Source organism: Sinohyriopsis cumingii, chromosome 8, assembly GCF_028554795.1.
Source record: "Sinohyriopsis cumingii isolate HCF-2022 chromosome 8, ASM2855479v2, whole genome shotgun sequence".
Lineage (NCBI taxonomy): Eukaryota > Metazoa > Mollusca > Bivalvia > Unionida > Unionidae > Sinohyriopsis > Sinohyriopsis cumingii.
In genome coordinates, this window is record NC_142968.1 from 104,559,443 (window position 1) to 104,585,554 (window position 26,112).

Sequence of the window (26,112 nt, forward strand, 5' to 3'; positions counted from 1 at the left end):
TGGATAGATATAATGTTGACGTAGCTTGCGTAACTGAACATAAACTATTACAGCACATACTTCCATTTTGCGATACTATTCGTTCTGATTATAAATGCACTGCTAAGGCAGAGGATATTTCCTCTAATTGTATGTTAATAAAATGTGGTAAAGGAGGAGTTGCAATCTTCTGCAAAACTTCTCTCATGAGATATGCTAACTTTATAGATGAAGTTAATAGTGACAGAGTTGTTGGCATAGAATTCAAATTTCCCGATATGCAAAATGTATATATTTTTTGTGTATATATGCCGACCCTATTATATGGCATAGATTGTTACAAAGCGCAAATTGAGTTGATTCAAAATCTCTATGATCAGTACTCACAGCTGGGGGACGTGTATTTTACTGGTGATTTCAATGCAGTAGCTGAACCAGCCACTTTCAGAGATTACAAAGATAGAGTATTTCATGAGTTCTTGCGATATAATAATCTAGTGAGTGCTGGACATTTAATAATATGCACTGGTTCCCGCTATACGTTCACCCCAGCAAGAACGATGATTGATCATTTTGTACTGTCGGATCAATGCATAGGTAGATTACGAAGTGTGCACATTGTTTCAGATCACGAAGAGCACGCGATATCTGACCACCTCCCTATCCTTACTTCCCTTCGTACAGTGACCTGTGGGAGAGACTTCAGACAGTCTATGAAGAGAAACAACATAGCCTGGAATAAATTAAACGCTGATATCTTGAAAAACTATCAATCTGAGCTGGACCTTCGCCTGAAAACTTTAGATATAGATACTATTTCGGACAATGTTGATAGCTTTTACCAGCACATTGTTAATGCAATACAGCAGTCAAGCGACATCGCGCTTCCAAAGTCTAAATTCAATTATCATGCCAAACCATATTGGTCAAATGAAATCAAAGAAGCACATAAACTTCAAAGACAAGCTAGGTATACTTGGATAAATGAGGGAAGACCGAGGGGTAGTCAATTTAATTCTTACAGAGAATATAAAGATAAGAAGAGAGACTTTAGAAACGTTCAAAAACTGGCTGTGGAAAAATATATGGGGGAGGTGTATGAAGAAATTGAAAAAGCACATGAATGCGATGTAAGACACTTTTGGAAAATGATCAACATTAAGAGAGGGAACAATACAAATTTTTGTCAGGAACTATCAACTGATGGAGTTTGTGTCCGTGATGATGATTCCATCGCAAATGGCTTTGCTAGATACTATGAGGACATTCACACGCCGAATTTAAACCATAGTTTTGACGGAAATTTTTATGAATTTATAGAGAGAGAATTAAATCGGGGTCTACAGGACGAAGTAAGCCATATCGAGGCCTTACAGACCAGTATCAGATTAAATGAAGTAAGAGAAATCATTAAAGGTCTAAAGAAATCAAAAGCATCGGGCCATGATCAAATTTGCAATGAACATTTGATCTATGGCAGCGACTACCTCATCGAGTGTATGACAATTTTATTTACTCGGATGATTGATCAATCTTACATACCTGTAGATTGCAAAAAAGGGTTAGTAATACCACTGTACAAAGGTAACAGAAAATCAAAGAACTCCCTCGAAAGTTACAGGCCTGTTACTTTACTGCCTGTTATCTACAAAACCTTTGAGAAAATTATTCATGAACGTTTGGTAACTTGGCTCAAAGATACTAATTCTAGTATACCCAGTTCACAACAACATGGTTACCAAAAAGGTTTAGGCTGCACAACAGCGAGTTTTGTGCTGTTGCAATCAGTACAATATAATGTAAACATGGGTTCACGGGTTTTTGCTGCTTTTCTTGATACAAAAAAGGCATTTGATACCGTGTGGCACGAAGGACTGCTTTTTAAATTATTCACGTTGGGAATTACGGGTAAATCCCTTTTGATATTTTCTAACATGTATACAAATTTACAGAGTAAAGTTCTTGTAAATGGGCAATTTTCAGATTGGTTCTCAATTGGCCAAGGAGTGAGACAAGGGGGTGTTTTGTCAACCTTGATGTACACAATATTTATAAATGACTTGCTGCTACAGTTAGAAAATAGTGGATTTGGAGCAAAGATTGGATCCTTAGCTGTGGGAAATCCAACCCTAGCTGATGATATTTCACTTTTGGCTATATATCCTAGCAATCTACAAAAGCTGTTAGATATAGCATACGACTACAGTAATAAGTGGCGATTTGAGCTTAGTGTTACAAAGTCATACATTATCATTTTCGGACCCCAATACAAGAATTTTATCAATATGAAATGGTATCTTGGCCCGTCATGTTTGTCGGTTACCGATTCGGCACACACCTGGGTCACCGGATTAACTCAAAGCTGACGTCGCATGACGCAATACTCGATGCATGCAAAAAAGGGAAAAAATCTTTTCACGGTCTGTTTGGTATTGGCATTAAACCGAATGGTTTAAATCCTTTGGTTGCTGCAAATGTAATTAAAAAGGTAATTTTCCCTTCAATGTTTTATGGAAGTGAATTATGGTGTAACATTTCAAAAAGTGACCTCGCTTTATTGGATAAAACTCTGAGGTATTTTGCCAAACATTTACAAGGTTTTCCAATACATACAAGATCAGACATTGCCCTGGGAATGCTAGGATGGACATCAGCGCAGTCCGAAATTGATAGAAGAAAATTGATGTTTTTACACAGATTGTGTTTGATGCCTAACAATGTACATACTAAACGTGTGTTTAACGTTGCGTTATTTCACTTCATTCTGAGCGGATGCATGTCAAGCTGCGGGTTAATTTCAAATTTATATTATACCTCAAAGAAGTTTGACTTGCTCGGGTATCTAACTGATTATTTACATCATTCTGAAATTCCAGATAAACATAATTGGAAAGAAATTGTAAGGTCAAAAATTGTTGGTCTTGAAAATAGCCTCTGGAGAGTTCGTATGTCTAATCAAGCAGATTTTGATAAATTCTCTTCGATACACGAATACTTACGACCTGCCTCAGTGTGGCAGTCGGCTAAAACTAGACAACACACTAAGGTACTTACATATGTAGCTAAACTATGGGCTGCTGTTCCACAAACACAGCTTGATATGTGTATTAGATGTGGGAATGTTTATACAGACTTGATACTTCATTGTTGTGTTAGTTGTCCTTATATGTCGAACTTTCGAAATTCTTTCTGGGATTTCCTTACTGATAAATTTCCCCTGAGCCTGCACATTACGTTATTTAATGCAGAAGATGAGCAGCAACTACAATATCTTTTAGGTAAAAGGTTACCATCAGGAGTAATCGACAAAGAAAACTCCAAGCTATTCGTCCTGTATGCAGCATACTTTGTCATGCAGTGTGCAGCTATCTTCTGTAAATAAGGTACTGAAACTTGCAACTTATGAGTTGACGAACACTTTGTTGATTGATATTGCGTAAGAATTTGTATTCCAATATAGAACATTTTTTTTTTTTAAATATTTATTGATTGTATTCAGATGATTTATTCTTATATCATGTAATCTTCCATGGAAGGAAATAAAGATGATGATGAACAATAAATTTTTGAAATTATGATACAAACCGTTTGATGCTATACAAGTCTTAAATCGGGTAATGTGACGCAGAGAAAGAACAGACCCTTTTTTAAAATTCAATTGCAGTTCAATTATTTTTTAAAATTGCAGAAGGAACGGCAAAATCTTAAAATCTTATCATTATAATAATCATCGTTAAATTCTAAGCGATTCCACCGCGTTTCAAAATTGTGTCTTATCATATAATGAACATAGAGGCCGAAAAAAAAAATTATTACAGGACCGCGCCAAGTTGGCTCTATCCAAGTGATTTGGAACAATATGAATTCACTCCCGTACTCTTCCGGTGACGTCGCAACGACATATCTGGTTGGTGATAACATTTTCATTTGCATCTACAATCATCAAGTTGTTTCTATATTTTTGCATTTACTAATTTCTGCAAACAGTAATTCCTAATATAAGATGTATAGTATCTATGTTGGGGTTTGGGCCGAGACAAGGAAATCCCAGTCAAGGGTTTATATTATTTGTCTCCCCACGAGGCTTGCCCGAGTTGGGGGGGGGGGACATATAATATAAACCCTCGACTAGAATTTCCTTGTCTCGACCCAAACCCCAACATAGATTATTTTTATCACCCAATATTTTCCTTTAAAGTAAAAAGAATTCTGCACTAGTGTTCACATCGACTGTTTACATGCGACACATTAATATAAATATGTTAATGAGCGCTGTGGTGTGAACGTTGCGTCCGAAGTACACAGTTTATACGCGTGAGCAAAGAAAAATAAAAACATAAAACGTCGCACAATAATGAGGTATTATCACATTTAATATATGGAAGTTATATGAAATTGACAATAAATAATTACTACTTATTACAAGAAACTGTTTTATTTTCATCAGTTCCAATTTTGAAAGTTATATTGTAAATAATAAAACGATATTGGCTACTCAGCTCAACTGTAGGTATACTTAGTACAAGTTGTAACGAAGAGTAACATTTTGCTTTATTATTCATGCGTAATAAGAGATCTGTGTCACTATCGCATATAACTATTCTTTTCTTTGGAGGAGGTGAAACTATGTGTGACATACTTGTGTTATCCTTACTATTGATTGTAAAATTACCCCCGTGTATAAATAGACCTTGACTGAGACGACTAGTCTGAGATGACTAGACTGAGACAGGAAAAGTAAGGTTAACAAAATAAGTAGATTTCCCTGTCTCATGGGTGAAAAATTACTTAAAATAAATATTTGAGATCAGACGACTTACTGTCTTTTGTAGTAAATAGGTAAATTAATTTATACATGAAACTATACAAGTACTGTTATTAAGTTTTCTTTTATTTGTTTTATTAGTTACTACTATTACGAGTCTATGGTCTTAAGCTAAGCAAAATAAAAGAGTGAAAACGAACAAGTTTTGTAAACTTCAGAAAATAATATTATTTCCAAGAATACAAAAGTTAATTTTATAAAAACTTACAGTATCGTGAATTAAATCCCCCAAACTCCCAAACGGTATATCACAAGCTGAAATGACTGATGTTCCAATTAAATTACAGTGGTATTCCAAATAAATTCCGATACTGACTGTGTTCAAGTGTCAATAGTCTCGAATGAACTAATGTGCCAATTGCACGGACTGTGGTGATGTGCTAACAGTCTTTCAATGTATCACGTTAATATAATCCAAAATGTTCCTGTCTGAATTAAATATAATTCCAAATTAATGTTCCAATTGAAGAATATTATTGAGCACTTTGTAATTCGAGTAAATAACAATTTTGATAAATAAATCAACCCAAACGAAAAACTGAACACATCAATAAGACTGATACCGTTTCCATATTAAGGCAAGAATGAATAATTCTTAGGTAAACAAGAGTATATGCTCTCTAATTTACCATTACCATTTCTGAAAATACTGTCAACATACTGGAACTTTCCATTTCTAGATGTTTCTAAGAATCAAGACTGTATCTTTAAATCAAATTCAAGTAAACATTTTTTGCCATTAATAATGATCAGAATATTTAATCTACGATCAAAGAGAAAATTTAAGTTATGTACTCTGTTCTTTGCAAAATAAATGTCGCTGGTCAGGTAGACCATGATCTTAATTTTGGACAAGGTCAAGAACAAGATATATATTATACATAACAGTCAATACTTAAGCAAAGCCAATAAACAATACAAATTAAATATAAATAACATTGCCATTATAATACGGATCAATTTTCCATCGCATTTCATAAACCCCGTAAGCAGATTGATCAGAGATCATTTGACATGGTTAATTTGTCTCGGCTCACGTGTTTTATAGCACGTAAGAGACTTTATCTGTTAATGATCGCCATCATCATACATTACCGGAAATGTGTGGATAACACTTGTCCATTCTTTACATTTTATAGGATATTTTATAAAACCATGCTTCCGATAAATTAGTACGATTGAATCGCGGCCCCGCCTAGAGCACTGGTGAAATTTACAGCTAGTTCATCTTGTCGACTCAGAGTTGAGTCAGTAAAAGTTACGAATACAAGTCCAGTTTTTCCTGGGTCTTAAAATAGTTTAAATATTATTACGCTCCTCGAGATTTAAGCGGCAAGCCTTCAAAACTGCTTAGAGACACGACACACGGTTATTATAGTGCCTTTGTCTGTAACGTTTTCTCTTGCACACATAATAACACAGTGAACTCTCCACATCCGGTACTTTTCACTTTCTTTACCGACAGCTTAGCGATAAGACAATGAAGACAAATATTTTATCTTTTCAGGTCTGGCTTTTGTATTTTGGAACAAGACGGAAGCGTTAGATTAGTTTGGATACACTCCGAAAACTGAGTGGTAATGTTGACGTTTGGTTAGAACAAGTCCAATCTATCCGGAAAAAGTCACCAGGATCGATTTATACTGGGGTTGTACAGATGGGTTTATACTAGGGGTGTACATCTTAGTTTATACTGGGGGTGTACAGATCGGTTTATACTGGGGTGTACATATCGGTTTATACTGGGGGTGTACAGATCGGTTTATACTGGGGGTGTACAGATCGCTTTATACCGGAGGTGTACAGCTCTGTTTATAATGGATGTGTACAGATAGTTTTATACTAGGAGTGTACAGATCGGTCTATACCGGGAGCGTACAGAGCAGCAAAACTTTGTTTAGATCCTGATTGAGAGATTAAAAATCATTGTTCAACGTTCTTAGAGTTGTCTTTTCTTATGACAACGCCAATTTTTAAGGTTATTGACACTGAAACGTTTCACATGTTTGCTGTAAAGTATATTCTTTGCCGCATCACTATGAGTAATTTGAATCTGTTCTTCGCTGTCCTATCACGTGGTAGAGTTCTTAACACCCTGCATCTGGAATAAATCAATTGTCACTGCGTGTAAAGTTTGTACACCTGAACAGGTTTGAAAAGGTATATTCGATTTTTTGCCTCAAAACTCACCGTTGGCAAACGTGATTAACTGCACAGCAACCAAATAGTACAAGCTGCCGAGACCCAAGTCGTCATATGTATTTAATATCATTCATTGGTCAACTTTTTCGTCTAAAATTTGGCAGTTTCATGTTTTTAAATGTTTTTAAAAATTAATTTAATTTTCATTTTTAATACATTTGTTAATTTAACTTATATTTTTAAAAAGATTTACGAGTAAACATTATTTAAAATCTTATTGAAATTACAGTTATCAGTGGTTTTCCATTTCAAACTGAGTTTTAGATAAAAATTTGTCCTGTATTAGAAATAAGTTGCTACTGCTACGAAAAGCTCCAATAATTAAGAAAGATACAGAAAATTTAGTTTTTGTGTCCTAAAACAATCCAGTTATAAACTACACTATAGTTAACTGTAACGCTGTACAATTTATGTCATGAAATAAATAATCAGATTTGGGAAATATAGTTTAAATATGGCTGGTATGCAAATAAAATAATTTGACTAATATGGGTCACATACAAGTTGACCTGATACAACTCAGCTCAGCACTGTTACATCTGGGTCCGTAAATCCAAATGTAGTCCCTGTCCATTGATAGAGCATGTTTTCCTCTCTATTGTTGGTGGTGATCCTTAGGTTAGATTTAGGCAAACTTGGTACCGATTTAAAGGAAGTTCTTTATTTATCCGAACATGATGATTTGAGTGATTCGCTACATTACACAGTTTGTAATCTGGCATTGATACTACGTCGGAAGTCAAATGTGTGACCCATGACATGCGTTACAGTACAGCCTCTTCCCAAAATGTGGGACACCTAATGACAGTAACTTCACAACTTCACTGTAAGTTTGTTTGGGAAGATACTTTTCATTAACGTATGGTTCATTGGAATTTGGACACAATGGAAAGGTGTCCTGAAAAACAAATGTTAAGTATATACATTCATAATAATAGTGTTTTGAGTCAATGAGGAGGGCGTGATCAACACATCATCTGCAACATATTAAAATTTTGAGAAGAAAATTAAAATTTTAAAATAATAAATTTCAGATTTATATTAGGTTCACAGATTTTGTTTAAAATGAATTTTTTTTAACATAAATAAACACTTCTTGGCTAAATAATAGCATGTACCAGGGTTTTATGCAGTCATAATACATACGCTTTTAGATGAATAGTCATTAATTAAAAGTGAAAGTTCTGATCAGAGTTCAATGAAGCTGTCTCAGGAGTCACGGCTGCTGTAGGCTGACACTACTGATGATATTGTATTTATTTCTCCATTTGTCATTAAATAAATTTATTTTTGTTTTCAGAAAATGGTTCTGCGTCGTAATACCAACATAATATCGGTGAATTTCTAGTAGGATCTTGCAGTCTATTGTCATCAAGAGCTACATTATCTTGTGGTCAAACGCACAACCGAACCGCTTAATACTGCAGACTAAAAGAAAAGACGGCAACCGAACCGCTTAATAATGCAGACTAAAAGAAAAGACGGCAACCAAACCGCTTAATACTGCAGACTAAAAGAAAAGACGGCAACCGAACCGCTTAATAATGCAGACTAAAAGAAAAGACGGTAACCGAACCGCTTAATACTGCAGACTAAAAGAAAAGACGGCAACCAAACCGCTTAATAATGCAGGCTAAAAGAAAAGACGACAACCGAACCGCTTAATACTGCAGACTAAAAGAAAAGACGACAACCGAACAGCTTAATAATGCAGACTAAAAGAAAAGACGGCAACTGAACACCGCTTAGTAATGCAGACTAAAAGAAAAGACGGCAACCAAACCGCTTAATAATGCAGGCTAAAAGAAAAGACGACAACCGAACCGCTTAATACTGCAGACTAAAAGAAAAGACGACAACCGAACAGCTTAATAATGCAGACTAAAAGAAAAGACGGCAACTGAACACCGCTTAGTAATGCAGACTAAAAGAAAAGACGGCAAATGAAATGTTTGAGTTACTGTTTAAAGCTGAGAGTCTGAAAGTATTGTTTTGAGAGAGAGAGAGAGAGAGAGAGAGAGAGAGAGGGTTATTGCTGGTCATATTGCAATATGGAAACCGTACATTGGACCACATAAAAAACAGAAATTAAATTACGAATAAAAGCGGTAAATCAAAGGTGTGAAATTTCCTTCTTGCAATATTTAAATCTTTAAAACACGCAGTTGTGCTGTTAGGTATATTAAAGTTTTTAATTAAATCATGTAATATAAAATCATAAATAACTTTAAAATAGTTTCAAAATATTTGAGCTTGTTATGACCACGTGGTTTTGCAATTCTTCGGATTCTTTGTGACATGTGCCGATATACTTACCAATTATCACGAAGGAACGATCATACTGTGTCAGCTGAAAGAGGTACTTATGATGTTATTTTTTCTCTTTCCGGGCCTCACATTATGAAATAATTTGAGCTAGATTGTATCATGGACAGAGAATCAAGCTTTATCAATAAAAATATCATAATGAATATTTTGCATATTTCCGTCCCATCTTTATATTAAAAACAAAAGAAGGATTTGCATCAAGAACTGGGGAAACAAAATGTGACTTTCCGTGAAATTCTCGTTACTTTCAGCGTCATGTGTTTTATGAATAGAGCGATGTACAATTTCAGTTCTTTCCACTGCAATTTTTTTTTACTGTGGTAGAACAAACATTCAAGAAAGCAACAGCCACATCTTCTGCTGATTGTATATTTGTCTTCTCATCTTTTAGCATAGAATCTAAATTTATAGCCCTTGGCCGGTTAAATTCCAAAACATTACTTTCCGTAAAATTCCGCAAACTGAAATATCGAGGATATGCAACTGCCGTACATAGGATTGCGGAGGATATTTAAGATATTTCAGTTTGCTGACATTCATAATCACTGATGTGCAATATTTTGGTTAACAAACACCAACAATGTCATAGCGTTATGCGCGTGCATTGTAACAATTTGCATTGTGATAACTGTAGTGCAGTAACATTTACTTACCTTAAAAGTTGTTCATGTATCTGTTCGTATGAATTACTTTCAGAAGGCGCCTTGGGAAAGAATACTACAAATTTATGATGTACACTATTGAGATATTATTTCCAATGTCTCTGATTTTACGTTCAATGTCTATCATGCAGTTCATGTACAAAGTTCTCCTTTTCAACCTTGTCTTCAAACGTATGCTACACATTTCAATAATAATGAGATCTGGAGATGGTGCGGGTCACATGGCATTGCGTAGATTTCGTTCTGATGTTTATAATTTTCAGTGATCTGAGGGCGATCGATGTAGGGTGCCGTGTCATATTGGAAAAATGTAATTGTTTTGAGGGAAATGCCTGGCAATAGGCCACAACTTCTATTCAATGCTATCTATGGATTTCTCAGCACTGATATTATCATGAACGATCGTGAATGTACCCACACCTTGCCACGTTATGCGGCCCACATCACCAGAAACTCATCTTGATCTGCGGAGCAAGACATGTGCTATCCACTCGTCACTGAGCTGTCATCATACATACACAATGTCATTTTCTCCAAAAATTAGAATGCATTCATCAGAAAAAATCACACTGTTTCATTGCCCAGTTATAGTCCATAAACGCTTTCTTCTAGCGATTTTATGAAAGTTCGGAGTACAGATGCGAATCTTTTCCTGATAGTCCTTCTGTGAAAATTATTAGCAAAACAATCATCTTTGAAAAGTTCTTTTCAAAACGGCATGATCTATTGACTTCTTGAAATATTACTAATGTTAGTTAACAAAAGACGTTTATCCTGCTTTACGAGATACAAAAGCTGCGGAGTCGCTCGATTCCGTCCTTTCCACACTTACTCTGGCCAAAAACCGTTTTACAAGTACATTTTTCATGTAGATAATTTGTTTTCAGAACGTCTTTTTTCACGGGTTAATTTTGTAAAACAATCATTCGATTTACCCATGTCTGTTTCATAGTTTGCATCTAACTAATTCTGGAAACCAAAACCTAAAATGATCGGCATCGAGATGTATCGCTGACGCTTTTTTGTAACTGAAAATTGAAGTACGAGTTAAAATAAAGCGCGACGGATACCAAGAGCAGTGACATCACATTCGTTCATCAATGCATGGAATACAGTGACAGATCATTAAAATATGATAAACCAGCGCTGTCCTATCGAAGGATTTCTGGACCAAAACTGTTCCTTTTTACAATAAGCGAGTCTCATTTTCTGTTGCTTAAAACAACCTTCTTCTATGATGTTCATTTTCTTACTTTGCATCCACTTAAACGTCATATAAATTTTATATATTCTTCCATGAAATTTTAAATATGGAATCATTAACATAGATGTTAATATGTTGGGGTTTTTTGTGCTGTTTTTTTTAATTTTTTGTTTTAGAAAATATCTGCTTGAAAGAAAGCACTGATATCCAGAAAGTTTCATGAAGAATCTTGCACCTGAAAGCATAACCGTACCTCTCGGTAACCAGTAATTATGACAAAGTAACGAAACCATCGTCATGAAACAATAGTCATGCGACTGAGATTTTAACAGGTCGGCCGACACTGTAGGGAAACCATCGCCATTAATAAAATATGGTTATCGAACAGATTTGAACTGGTCGGCTGCTATATATCTTTATGAGCTGGAGCTGCATGGCCGTCAGCAGTAGCGTTCAACTGGCAAACGGTGCATGGGACGAAGATGAAGGCCCAAAGGGACTTTGGCGCTCCAAGACCTTTTGCGCCCTTGATTTTGGCTCCCCAAGACCACCCCGTCCGATTCCCCTACCCCTTGTTAGTACGGTACCAGACGGTACTGGCCGTCTGACCAAGGTGATGTAATCTTCCTAAGCAATCGGATCATGTAGGTGATTGGAGAAATTGGTGTTAGGGAAAGTCAGAAAGAAAATGTTATTTTAATAGATTTACTGCCGTAAAGGAAATGAAAACTTTATACATCTCGTGGCATATCAATAATACAACGTACATTATAATACATATATTCTATACGATTAGTAGAGATCAAAATATTGCAAGGCAATACACTTTTCAAAGCATAAATGCCATATATCAAGTTCCTAGACGAGAACATAAATACAAACTGAAACTGTTAAATGTGCCCAACTTCAAAGTATCCTCCTGATAATAGTGGATCCTGGTCCAACCACTTTGAAACACTCTTTACTGAAACAGATAATGACATCCAGAAAAACAGCCCACCTGCGTGAGAATGTGGATCAACACCCCCATAGCGCTCCCCTATACTAATTATGCTGTCTGGGAGAGTGGAAGAATGCAGAACAAAAATGAAAAACGTATTACTTTCTTCCAACAAAAATCAGGAAACAAAAAGCAATATATCAAAAGCATGCGCAATTATGATAACAAGCCATTGGAGTGTTTCTTTTTTAATCTGGACAAATGCCGATAAATAGAGAAGAAAATCGAAATTCATTAGTATATATACTAGACATACTTTATAAAGAGGTTACCTAATAGTCTCCATCATTATTGGTCATTCTTTTTTATAGGTATAATCAAACTTAGAAAGATACTCTACCAGTGTTAAGGTAATGTTGTGAAAAGATTAGCGTCGAAAATGAATTCAAGCAAGGAAGATAGTTCATAATAATGAGTTTGTATTAAGAAGAAAAACAACAGCAAAAACAAAACACACACGCACACACATGTAACGCTCTTTCATTTCATGTTTTGTATTCCAGTATCTGTCTTAACTTTGCTGGAAGTAACCATAAGGGCAGAGGTTAGTCATACAACATCTACACCTCCTGTTCGAATCGGATGACTACCTCCAGATTTTCCACCCATTTTGAATATTGAACTTAAGAGACAAAACCCATATATGCCAAAAACAATATGGTTGCCTGGCGTTTTTCTGATTGCCACCGGTCTGAGTCAGCCCTGTATGATTTCTGAATGCAGTTTTTTAAAAATGTCTTCAGCTCCCCTTCGTATTTCTCGAGCTCATCCATTTTGAATGACTTGGGTGCCATAGCAGCACTCTGTAACATTTCGCAGCGTACCATACGTAACAATTTACACCAATATCGCGGATCTGAAAATGGTATCAACTTAAAAGTTTGGAACGTTTGTCATTTCAGCAGATGATCATTCAAGCACAGAATGATCGATGTTTATCTGCCCCTTTTGAAGTTAATGTAAACAGTCATTTGATACTGCTGTTGTCATTTTGTTGTTGTTTCGAGTATTAAAGGAACATGCGTTTGTCATCCGATCCCACTTCATTCTCATAACGACACTTACTTCAATTATTTACGTAATATGTCCAAATTTGTAAGTTATACATAATGACATTTTTTCACATCTTTAAGTTATCTCCATATTTGAGCTGTGATTTTGATTTAAGAAAAAACTGTTCATGTAAAGCTCTGTAGTGTTGGTATATGGAGAATCAGTCCTAACACAAGACAACATGGTGTGTTTTTATTGGTATAAAATTGAACGAGAGAGCAATATATCGATAACAGATTTATGTACGCATATGTTCCCTCTTTGACCTTTTTTGGACAACAGTGAACTCTATATATATCTACATGTATAGTTGTGATACTTTTATTATCAGCAAAAGCCGAGGTGACTCATTGGTTAGTGTGCAGGATTCGCGATGGAATGGGTGCGGTTTCGAATCCTACCATCGGATCAGCCTAGGTAGTTTACAGTGGTGTTTCCTTGGGTAAAGCACTTTATTCCATTGCATCGACACTAGACAAACCACTTCAAACACTGTACAGTTAAAGTTTTATCTGCACATGACGTTATTTCACGACCAATTCAAAATATTGTCACAAGCCGTGGATATGCAGAGAGCACAATACTGAATTCAGTTCAAGCTTTATCACTGTTCACGCTTTGATGTTCCGTTTGTACGAAAACAATATGACGGTGAGTGCAAAAAGATAGCCTTTCTGTTTATAGTAACACAGTGACTTCATAATTAAACTTATTGATTAAAGATAATGTGATAAGGAACTGTTAAAAAAGGTTGTTTCACATGTCGGAAAGATTCATTGTGCTCATATATTACGGACGCAGTAAAAGAAACCGGCTTTTATCGATTGGATACACATTATACCTTGATTGCACTGCGTCGATTGAATATACATTATACCTTGATTGGACTATATAAATTTAATACACAATATACCTTGATTGGACTACATCGATTGAATACACATTATATCTTGATTGGACTACATTGATCTAACACACATTATACCTTGATTGGACTACATCGATTGAATACACATTATACCTTGATTGGACTACATTGATTGAATACGCATTACACCTTGATTGGACCACATGGATCGAAAACAGATTATACCTTGATTGGACTGCATCGATTGAATACACATTATACCTTGATCGGACTATATCGATCTGATACACATTATACCTTGATTGGACTAAATCGACTGGACACATATTATACCTTGATTGGACTACATCGATCGAATACACATTATACCTTGAATGGACTGCATCGATTGAATACACATTATACTTTGATCGGACTACATCGATCTGATACACATTATACCTTGACTGGACTGCATAGATTGGACACACATTATACCTTGATTGGACTAAATCGATTGGACACATATTATACCTTGATTTGACTACATCGATCGAACACACATTATACCTTGATTGGATTACATCGATTGAATACACGTTATATCTTGACTGGACTTCATGGATCGAATACAGATTATACATTAATTGGACTACATCGATTGAATACACATTATACCTTGACTGGACTACATGGATTGAATGCACATTATACCTTGATTGGACTAAATCGATTTGGGCACACATTATACCTTGAATGGACTACATGGATTGAATACACATTATACCTTGATTGGATTACATCGATCGAATACACATTATACCGTGATTGGATATTATAAATTGAATACACATCATACCTTGATTGGACTACATCGATCGAATACACATTAAACCATGTTTGGACTCCATGGATTGAATACACATTATAACTTGATTGGACTACATCGATTGAATACATGTCGACATTTTTCTTTAAGTATAAATATAAGTATGTCCGGTCCGGGCCTAAATTTCTGATTGATTGCTGAAACGTACCTGTTTGCGAGCTTTTCCATAAAAGATGTTTGAATGTAAAGAAAAATTATAATTAGATTAGTGCCACGTCATTGTGTATAATTGTGCTTCCAAACTTTGGCACAGGTGGCATAACCTTAATAAGGGACATTTATCAGGTGGGGATACTGATAGTTTCCATGTTACGAACCAAGGTCAAGTCATCTACTCTAGGAATATGACATATGGTCTGCACAAGTCATGTATCCAAGTTATGACCCAGTGACAAGTCACGTAAACCAAGAGACATGAAGATATATCGAAGTGTAAATAGACGAATAGTCTCAATAGGCAACAACATAGCAGGGTTGGTCAATGTTAAATTCATTTTAAAGGAAGCGTATTAAATGGTCACATTCAACGCTCAATAAAATGGGACAAATCCCTTCGCAGCAAAATTACATTTTGACAGCAATCTGGTTTTAAATGAGAAATTAATTGCTCCTGCTGCAATAGATTTATATGGAATTCCTTATTTTTTTTTTAAAAAAACCACAGCGAAAACAATATGAGGTATGGGCCCTACGAATCTCATTCTCTCTATGTGAACGAGATAAGTAAAGCCTAAATGATTTTGCAAGTTGTACGTATGATGACACTCTAAAGTTTCACCTGTGCATAGGGTTAGCTTTTGAAAGAGAAAGAATTTTCCCGTTTTACTTATTGCTTATCTTGTTTATTTAAAATAGAAATTGTATATCTTACCCATTTTTAAAAGAACGTTTAATTCTTTTTACTTTGGTGCATGTTTTATGGTTGTAGTATAGGTTATGGAGTATACAGCTTGGTTTTTTTTATTTCAGATGTGTACTGTATAAAAAACTGTCGGCTCCGCTCGGTTATTTTCACTTCCTGGATTTCAAATGTAAATTGTAAAAAGAATAACCTTATTTTGCTTTTTACGTATTTTGTAATTTATTCATTGCACTTTCAAAAGCTGGTATTGCCAACTCTGGCAAAATTCACTTTCCCAATTTTAATAAATGTTGAAGATAATGTACTTTGGACTAATTCAGGCTGATATTTCGAGCACATAGGAGTAGTCATTATGTTCAGCTGCTTAGATCTTGTACATTTTCCCAAAGTACAGTATGTGAAGAAATTTCAGCCAAAGTACATGAAAGTAGGACAGAGGTATGCCAGCATTCACGCCATTTTGCATGTTACAAATGCGAGTAACTTCACCTTGTACCTGTCAATCTCTCAGAAGTTTGTAATATCTGTAGAGCGCTCCCTATACGGACCCACTCCCGAGGCAGAAAGCCATTCGGAGATCCTCTGCAGTTTTCATGTCATGCATACATTTTATCCCACAATATGACCGTATATATGCTACTTTTACAAAACTCAATTAAAATAGTTCCATAAGCATGAGTTTTGTCGAACTACATTTAAATTTTCCGTATATATGAAGTTGATATCTATCAAACAAAAAATATTGAAATTTGTCAAGGACTTTCACTTCAGGTTTTTTGTGGTCTTTTTTTCCTTAACTCTCTCTAATGGAGAGGTCGTGGTACAAAAAACAACCTAGTGCAGTAGAGCACAAGCGGTCAAAGGTTAAAACTACCGCGACCCAAACTGTGATTATAGTTTCTGCTTGACATATAAATTAATTGTACATCGCGGTCGCCTTAACCTTAACCAGTAGAGTAATTATTAGTATAGACAGCCTTCTGTCTCAATGTGAAGGTCAAAATTGATAGGTCAGGTCACAAGAGTTGTGCAAAAAGCTTATGTATCATAAGTCATTTTTCATGTAGCTGTTTATCATCAGTCTTCCTGAAAATATTTGGTGGTAGGGCCGTAGAGATTCGTGGTCTAAAGGTCAAAGACCAAGATCACTGCAACCCAGATTTATCCTTTTGTTATTCCCGTAATAAATTAAGTTTATGTATTCAGTTTCCATCAAACATATTGCAAAGACTATACATGAGGAAAGGCGGTATATAATCAATTTAAAAGTTAAATGTCTATTTCCCTGAATCAAAACAGAAATCAAATTTCTCACAAACGATCAATTAAAAAAACATTATATATATATATATATATATATATATATATATATATATATATATATATATATATATATATATATATATATATATATATATATATATATATATATATATATATATATATATATATATATATCATCTCCTCCTACACACACACACACACACACACAAAACCTCCTGCGGACTTATTATGAATTTGAATTTATTGTTCTGATGAAACACAAGGTACGTGTTTACAGGACTTGTTTATTTCTATTTATGATAATTATTTCTGAATAAGTAACTTTATATGATATAAAATATCTGAAGTAATCATCAACAATTCAGTATTGATTCAAATATCTCTTACAATCATCTCTTCAAAGAGAAAATACACTAATCCCTTACAATTATACCAGATAATAATCAGTTATAATTATACCAGACACTAATCAGTTACAAGTATACCAGACACTAATGAATTACACTTATACCAGACACTAATCAATTACAAGTATACCAGACACTAATCAGTTACAATTATACCAGACACTAATTAATTACAATTATACCAGACACTAATCAATTACAATTATACCAGACACTAATGAATTACAAGTATACCAGATACTAATCAATTACAATTGTACCAGATACTAATCAGTAACAATTATACCAGACACTAATCAATAACAAGTATACCAGATACTAATCAATTACAATTGTACCAGATACTAATCAATTACAATTATACCAGATACTAATCAATTACAATTATACCAGACACTAATGAATTACAATTATACCAGACACTAATGAATCACAAGTATACCAGATACTAATCAATTACAATTGTACCAGATACTAATCAATAACAATTATACCAGGCACTAATCAATAACAAGTATACCAGATACTAATCAATTACAATTATACCAGACACTAATCAATTACAATTATACCAGACACTAATCAATAACAAGTATACCAGATACTAATAAATTACAATTGTACCAGATACTAATCAACAACAATTATACCAGACACTAATGAATTACAAGTATACCAGATACTAATCAATTACAATTGTACCAGACACTAATCAATAACAATTATACCAGACACTAATCAATAACAAGTATACCAGACACTAATCAATTGCAAGTATACCAGATACTAATAAATTACAATTGTACCAGATACTAATCAATAACAATTATACCAGACACTAATGAATTACAATTATACCAGATACTAATCAATAACAATTATACCAGACACTAATGAATTACAATTATACCAGATACTAATCAATTACTTAGTTCAGCTGAAAGATGTTCGTCTTAAATTAAACTAGACACCAGTCGGGAAACATCTCAGCTTTGTGTATGCTTTGAGCCCAACGTTTAAAGACGCTTCTTTATTTAAAAGTTAGGATAAAAACAGGCCATTTGAAAATGAACGTCGTTTGATCCATGACACTGCTGTATTGTATGTCGGATTCACTGTACAACAGATGCCCCCAGTAGCCGAGTGGTCTAAGGCGTTCGTCATTACAGATCACCGACATCTCACCTCTGTTTGAGTCTCAGGCTCGACCAACGTGGATGAGAAAGCTTACCAGTAACTTCCCGTGGGTCGGTGATTCTTCCCGGGATTTTTCCTAGTTGTTCCTACGCTAGATAAAATGGCCGCACTGTATAGTCTATCATTTGCTGAAAATGGCGTACAACCTGCATAAGCATCACCATTAACAACAACAAACTTTACTAAGCCTACTAGTCTAATATGAGTTGTGAAATTTTATGCAAGCGGTACGTAATGCCAATTACGATCTCTTTTGTCCAGTCCAATCAATGGTCTAATTTTTGTTGTTTTTGGTATGTTGTGTTTAACGCCATTTTCAGCACGTGATGAGCCAGTATATTTGATGGGCGAAGGGAACCAGTCAGTGGCATGACACAGAGGCCGCAAAACAAATAGCGCGTGGTATTGCTACTTTCATAATTCTGTCCAGGTATTCTTCATTGATGCAAACTGTACGTGGTCGTTTGCAAGTGCTAATTTCCGTCCGCATTATTATAAATGGCTGCTTGCAAGTGCTACATTCATATTCTGGTCATGTTTCCAAGTGCTTAGATCTACTTTCCTTCTGCGTCGTTGTATCTAAGAGTTTGCCAGCTACTAAATCGATCTGTATTTTTTCGTATGGCAAGTGCTAGGTCAGTTATTACAAGCTTTTATATTCTGTTTATATACTTGCCATATTACAATTACACTATTCCAGCAGTATCGTCTTTGTTGTCCAACTCGTGTCGCCATCTGTTGTCATAATGGGCTATAAGAATATCAGCAGAGCATTATGACAACGATAGTGAATGCTCCAGACGGGATTTAGATTGCCTTATGGCATTCATTTTGTGTGGTAAGCACCATAACAAGAACTTACTAGATGGAATCAGACCACAAATAATAGTTCCGGTTCAGTTCCTAAGAATGTAGTCACAGTCTATTGTTAGAGCATTTTTTCCTGTCTCCTTTTGGTAGTGATAGAAGAATTAGATTTAGGCATTTTTGGTATGGATTTAAAGGTTATTGTTTATTCTTTAGAATATGAGCTTATAGTTTGGTTGTCTCTGTGTGTTTCGGCGACGGTGTGCAGTGAGTAATAAGGTCTTGGTGATGATCCGGAAGTGAAATATGTGTTCCATTGCAGGTTGGTTTGTTTACAGTCCAGCCTCTCAAGAAATGCCGGTGAACCTATGACACCGTGAAGTCATCTTTGAAGGTATTTGAGATTAACATATGATTTGTATTGATTGTCACACAGTGGAACGTTCAGTACTGAGAAACAAATGTAGAGAATATATAGTAAAATTGTGTTGTGGGTCCTGTTCAGTGCAGTATTTGAGAAAAGTTTAGATTGGTATAAAATCTTTATTATTATCGCTAGACACGTGAAATTGTAATATGTTATGTATACTGACGTTGAAGATATAATAATGAAATCAAAAATAAAAAATAATTTTAATTTGAAAAAATTTAATGAATTGTTTAAAAAAATTACTTTTAAATTTTGTCCCCAAAATTCACACATATAATATTTATTGGGAATGATATTAAATAATATCAGCATGTATGTATTCCTACATAAAATCTGCATTGAAAGATATTTGTCAAATTTTGTCAGAGACAATATCTTTGTAAGTCAAAATGAGTACCTGCTGGTGATGAGTGGTCAGTGAGCAATCAAACTGCTGTTCCTACATAGTATATACAGGAAATTCATAAATTCATAAAATTCCTTAAGCTGGTCAGTTAGGTATCAACAAGACTTATCACAAGATCCTGAATCTTTTAAATGGCCGAAAATTAAAAGTGACGTTCATAAGTACTGTAGATCTTGTCATACTTGTCAAATGGTAGGAAATCCCAATTAGAAGATACCTAAGGCACATCGGTCGTCTGCAACCTATTCCTGCATTTTACCATTTGACAAACCATTTAGCCAAAAAACGGTAGACTGTCAGTTCCTTACCTAACACCAAGTCAAGCAACCAATACTTGTTGACCATAATGTGTGCATTCTCAAGATTTATATAGGCTATTCTTTGAAGAATAATAAAGCAAAGACTGTTCTAAACGTTCAGGCAGTGTTTTTAAAGACTTGTTTTCCTCCCCAAGTCTGATCAAGGGGCAAATTTTATGTCTGAATATTTCCAACAATTTATGCATGAATTAGACATCCGACAGTTTATTTTCTGCCTATCACCCTGAAAGTCATTGGGCTACCACAAGACTGTCCGAAAACACTCTCATCTACCCAGGATACATGTATACAATTGTATTTACTCAAACCTTAAAAATAACAGTGATCAGTAAAATTCGGAATTGTATAATTATCGAGAAAGATCAGTAGAGATTTTTTCCCTTGTTGATACTTGCTGAAAGAAATACCCTACGACTGTCCTAAAACACGATAATCGACCCAAGATACATGAATACAATTATAATAACTTAATGAAATATGCAAGTGTTGGTGCTCTCTCTCTCTCTGAGATCATATATAATTCTAACGAAACTACTCGTATATGACAAGTGCGGCACACTTAGTAAGTCGAAATCATGCTTACTACATCAATTTTTTAAAAATTCTTTTAAAGTATTTTTTAATATTTAATGTAACAACAGCCACTAATTGTTTAGAAAAGAAGGGTGCTATATTTATATTGCTTAAAGTCTTGAACCAATTTATTCTTTTTAATTGGTTTGATAATGGTAAGAATCGGAAATAAATTTTCCATACAATTAGTACCGGGTCTCCTTTAGAGACACAAGTTTTAAATGAAGCAAACCAGTTTTAAAGTTTAAAAAAAAAAAACTGCATTCAAACGTTGAGGTTCTGTACATTAACAATGCAAATTAAGTATCGGAAAACAATCGTACACTAAATCAAATACTTCCAATCATAAGTGAACATTGTTATCATGATAAGGACATGATTTTCCACAATTTGATTATTTCGGCATTTTGTGACAAAATATATTCCACAATGAAAATGATGATAAGAATAAGAAAACCTTTAGGAATGCTTCATTTTTTTAATGTCATTTTACCTATAAACCTTTTTTAATGTGTTATTGATGTTGTTCGGAAATATATTATTTTCGTCAGAGCTTATTTACAATATTATCACAGGAAAAGGTAAACGTCTATAATGTTCGTCAAAATGGGTGACGTACTGTACGGTCTTGACAACCAGGGCTTGTCTGATGAAAGCTTGTCAAGAAGAGTGGGGGGGGGGGATATATCATTGTCATTTCTGATCCGTACTTTGCTAAAATAACTAATGTTTCCAAAGTAATGAGATATATCACTAAGAAGTAGATTTATGAATAGGTGAAATTAAATACTGAACGTGCGTCAAAACTGGGGTTGAAGAAGATGGACCACCCTGCAGTAGCGTATGTGTTTTTGTTTTCGTAAGGTGCTATAAATCTATTAGCTCTTCGAGAAAGCACAGGGTTTTAGAGAACGAATAAAACTTCGTCGCTAACGTACACCCTGAAAAAGGGACTGAAAGAATTACAATATTTATTCGATCTAGTAAGATCTTGTTATGCTGCTTGCTACACAAATGAATGCCGTAAGGCAATCTAAATCTCCGTGTGGAGCATTCACTATTTTGGCTAAGGAAAAACTTCAGAAATTGAGAGCGCCGTCTGTTGCCATAATGCTATACTAATACCCTAGTAACCCATTATGACAGCAGATGGTTACACGAGTTGGACAACAAAGATGATACTGATAAAGCTTAGTATTTACATTGTAGCAAAGCCAAATCTGTATGAAAACAGCAGCTGGAATTATGTAATCGTAATATGGCGACACAAACATCTACGGGATCAATTCAGCAGCTGGCAAACTGCAACATACAATGACGCAGAAGAAAGTAGATCTAAGCACTTGCAAGCATCACTAGAATTATTAATGTAGCCTTGCATGCAGCCCTTTACAATAATGCACACAGAAAGTAGAAACTGGAAAACTGTCACGTACATTTTGCATGAACGAAAAACACAATATACATGGATAGAACTATGAAAGTAGCACTTGCAAGCAGCCATTTAGAATAATGCATCAAGGAAGAATAGAAAATGCATGCATATAATTATGGCGTTATTAGACCTCCACTGGTATACCGGTTTACTGCGCCATTGTTTCACTGTTTCCGTCAGTAAGGAATTGACGGAAATTCCCGAGTAACCTTATTAACATCATAGTTTCATTTTTTATAGCAATATAATTGAAACACGTATTATTATTCTTTCTACAAAACAGTTGTATTTGTCACAAATTTAGTTTGAATGTCACAAATGAAATTATATTTATAATCCTTTAATCACATATTTGAGACGGTATTTTTGTAGTTAATGCGTCAACAAGATGTAAACTTCAAATCATACCAAAATTTTCAGGAGAGCAGTTGTTTTCGGTTTTAATTTACGTATTGTCTCAATTCAACTAAATATTTTCTCGTGTGATGCGTTAGTTCTTTATGTTGACTGGTCCTCTCTGATAAGCGTCTTCCCCAAGTGTTTTGTACCCAACTCAAAGTTTCCCTGCCTATTATATCAATAGTGTATGTAGTAGATTGTAGGCTTCAGTGTCAAAACTTCACGTTACTATCAACAAGCTCTCTAAAGTCAACACCATTTCTCTTACAGAGTGTCAGCTATAGTGAAAGACTAATCATCCTACTTTAGCTTTTAGAGTACAACACATACAATGATTAATACATGCATGCAGATTCATCAACTATAGGGTACTGACCATTTAACTTTCGGGAGTGGGGGGTGGGGTGCGATTTTTGTTTGAACTGATGCATCATATTTTCTGTTATCTCAAGATAATTAATTAATTTCAGATAATATAAAGGATATAATATGATATTATTTGCTATAAATCAGAGCAAGATATTTTTTTCTTCCGGCTATTGCAGATGACTTTTTTTTAAAAAAAATCAGACAACTGCCCCAGGATATTAAATTGTTTCCCCTAATATAGTTGCAATTTACAGTGCTGCATGTCACGGTATGTTCAGAAATGCCACGGTACAAAATTGTTCGTGGTACCCAGCTCTACCACACGAACTCTACGGACTTTATATCTTGTGTACAGTAGCTTCTTGAGATAGTATTACACTTAATAATATAATGGTTTGTAAAACGTCACATTACTAAAGATATGTCATCATATGAAAAGGTCACCTCTCCAAGAAACCATATCAGCGTCAGTGCTGACTGAAGTATATTGCGAACTAAGTGAGAGCTTCTTACAATTTGAAGCTTATTAGTAAGAAAGAACAGCAACAGTATTATATGACGTCATGGACATGTTTTGCATAGTGTCACATGTATGTTCTTTGCTTGCAGGAAGGAATTATTTCTGCGATGCGTGGAATATTATGGTCTTTGATGATAATTTAACATTATTCAAAATCATGAATTTGCATCACGGAAACTTATTATTCTTGGATTCTTTGATATTTGTTCTTCTAAACATTGTATTTTCTGCTGAAGTATTCTACGGAGAAAATCAATAAAGATTCCAGAAATAGATATTGCAACGAAGGTTATTCATCTGGATTACAGTTCTCAGTCCTCATTATAAATGTGCATAGTTTGCTAATAACGAACACTGCGGTCGAAAAGTTTTTCTTTAAAATAACATTTAATCACATACCTGGATAGATATCCAATGTTTACTCAAACGTGCATGTACGTACTAGTGATCTTCTTGGAATGGACCGGTGACCATTTGCAAGAAAAATATTACTGACATAACTACACTGAATTCATATACGAATTATCCTCCTACATGACCACGTGAAATATAGTATTTATTTTTGTTCCAAGAGCAGTATGAAGAAATAAGCCGGCCCTCTCATTCATTTTTAGTGACTCTTTAAACGTTCAAATGACCCATTGTTTTTCTTACGAAGGTATTGCTTTATATAGGAATGTGGGCCAGGTCCCATCACAATAGTCCAATGGTTTTATGAGCTATTGAGATGTTTGCATTTTATTTTTGGAACACAGATATAATTATTATACTTTCACCTAGTCTCCAGTTGTCCTCTATAATGTCATTTTTCATGCAGTGTTAGCGTGTGATACTGAAATAGTGAGAAAATTTCACTAAAACCAACAACTTCTGAAAGACGGGCGCGTGTGTGTGTGTGTGTGTGGGGGGGGTAATTCAGGTATTAATACCAAAAGTATACAAATTTACTTGCCTCTCAACCTTTTCCTGACCTGATAGGATCAATAGATATGCTATCACCTCATCAATGGTTAGTTTCGATCCGTTTCTGAACGCTTTCTTGTATCTTCTTTATTTCTCTCCTCATTAATAAATAACAGCAACACAAATCTTGACGCACCTTATAAAGTATGCTTGTATATGCTCGAGCTATTTGATTCTATCCACATAGAGCAAACAGGCGTGACTACTCTAATCGCAAGACGACACCATGTAAGCATAATGGGGTAGATGACAGCTATGGCCGTTCACGGTGTAGTCATGCCGAGATCCTATTCATTAGCCAAGTTTGGACCGATTCCTGAATCTTAATCCACCTTCAATCACAAAAATTAATTACCTGGTCCAAGTAAAATTTGTCTATGAATAATTCAGTCCTTTCATACCTTACACACTTCAAACCAAAACTTCCTCTCAAACCTTTGTAATTTGGAAAATGTCGTCAACGGTGGGTGCAATGTTTAATTCATTCTATTTTTGGAAGGGGCATCTCCTTAAACGATATAGTCGGGTGCAGTGGCCTGAAACGGAGTTTAGAGCAGGTAAAGAAAAACAGTCAGGTTAGTGCACATATACTGTATACAATATGCAATTCAACCTACCGCTACAACATGTGCAATTTAAAAAAATATTGAGACAACAATACAACCCACACGTTTAAATTAAAACTGAGACAAAACCATGGTGATGAAAAGTTCTGAATCATCAAAATGTGCTCAAGATCAGATGCAACAAATTTGTCTTTTAATGGCCCTTAGACCCTTTCCACCCCATTTTAGATATTCTGAAATTTATGTTGAGGTGTGGCGTCGGAGTCATTAGCTTATCGACAAATTGGAATTCAACAGAGTGGCAGCTTACCAGAGGGATTAGAAAATTAATCGAAGTGGCGTTGAGCCATCCCTTCATTAAATCGATTGAAAGATGATTTATATACAGGAAATTGCGACTATAATATTCGTTGTATCTTTAATCAGCTGAGGAAACTGGGGCTAGGTTTTACGGTCTCAAACAATCAAATCCTTTTTAATGTTTATTCCAATAAACTCACCTTTTGGGACTTTGAGAATGAGTTTGCTCCTGGAAATTGCCACAGACAACACAAACTACTTTCCCTAAATGTGAATGATTTTCAG

General features: G+C 35.0%; 1 protein-coding gene across 2 annotated transcripts in view; it reads right to left on the bottom strand.

The window, feature by feature from the left end:
• Positions 1 to 25,407, bottom strand: part of LOC149794295 (carbohydrate sulfotransferase 1-like) — a 46,252-nt gene extending 20,845 nt beyond the window's left edge. For both annotated transcript variants that reach the window (XM_089968452.1, XM_089968454.1), the window contains exon 1: positions 24,951 to 25,407. The gene's annotated coding sequence lies outside the window, so the exon portion shown is untranslated. The remainder of the gene's footprint in view (positions 1 to 24,950) is intronic.
• Positions 25,408 to 26,112: the final 705 nt, after the last annotated feature.